The sequence below is a fragment of the Prionailurus bengalensis genome, chromosome B1, assembly GCF_016509475.1.
Source record: "Prionailurus bengalensis isolate Pbe53 chromosome B1, Fcat_Pben_1.1_paternal_pri, whole genome shotgun sequence".
Classification (NCBI taxonomy): domain Eukaryota; kingdom Metazoa; phylum Chordata; class Mammalia; order Carnivora; family Felidae; genus Prionailurus; species Prionailurus bengalensis.
The window spans coordinates 191,413-192,785 of NC_057344.1; positions in this window are offsets into that span (position 1 = coordinate 191,413).

Below are 1,373 nucleotides of genomic sequence, written 5' to 3' on the forward strand. Positions count from 1 at the left end.
AGATACCCTCCAAACATCCCCCAGTTAAGGTGGGATGGGTAAAACATTCCTCAGGTACTGGTGACTGCCTGAGAACATAGGCAGGGAGAAAAGAAACGGTTGGCTGATGTGGAAAACAAAGGCAAAAGGAAATGCAGATAACATTAAATCTCCTTATAACTTGCAGCCCATTGACAAATACTTGAGATCTGCAGAGTATGACATTCCTCCAGGAACTTCCAATCTTAATGCTTTGCTAGAGGCAAAAAAAACACCTTATCTTGACAATAATAGCCAGGGCTCCTGGATCCTATGTCATCTTTAACGTGTGAATATCCCTTTGGAAACTGATTTGTACATTCCTCCACTTAAAAGCATATAACCAATCACAACCCCAGTGCAGCTCTTTCTGCCCAAGAGTCGTCCTTGTGCTTTAATAAAAACACCTTTTTCTTGCACCAAAAACATCTCAAGAATTCCTTCCCAGACCCCAGATCAAGTCACATAAATTACAGTCATGCTGGACATGAAACCACTAGAGTTTGTAACTGTCCTTTTTTTTTTTTTTTTAAGAGACAGTGTGAGCAAGGCAGAGGGGCAGAGAGAGACAGAATCTTAAGCAGGCTCTACACTCAGCCAGGATCCTGACACATGGCTCCATCTCATGACCCTGGCACCATGACGTGAGCCAAAATCAAGAGCCAGACGCTCAACCAACTGAGCCACCCAGGCAGCCAGATTGTAACTGTCTTAATGATTTACAAGAAAAACACCATGTTAATAATAGACCTCAAGGGGCGCCTGGGTGGCTCAGTCGGTTAAGCGTCCGACTTCAGCTCAGGTCACGATCTCGCAGTCCGTGAGTTCGAGCCCCATGTCGGGCTCTGGGCTGATGGCTCAGAGCCTGGAGCCTGCTTCCGATTCTGTGTCTCCCTCTCTCTCTGCCCTTCCCCATTCATGCTCTGTCTCAAAAATAAATAAACGTTAAAAAAAGTTTTTATCTTTAAAAAAATAATAATAGACCTCAAGGAACCTATAGACTCAATTTCCTGGAGCCCTAAGGTCACCCTCCCCTCTATAGAATGGAAAACCTTCTAGTAGTCAGTCTTCATAATCTCAGTGCAATGCTTTCTGCCCATGGGTCCTGTTCCTGTGCTTTAATAAAACCACTTTTTTTTTGTACCAAAAATGTCTTAAGAATTCTTTATTTGGGGCACCTGGGTGGCTCAGTCCATTAAGCATCTGACTTTGGCTCAGGTCATGATCTTGTGGTTTGTGGGTTCAAGCCCCACATCAGGCTCTGTGCTGACAGCTCAGAGCCTGGACCTGCTTCGGATTCTGTCTCTCTCTCTCTCTGTGCCCCTTCCACACTCATGCTCTGTCTCTCACGCTCA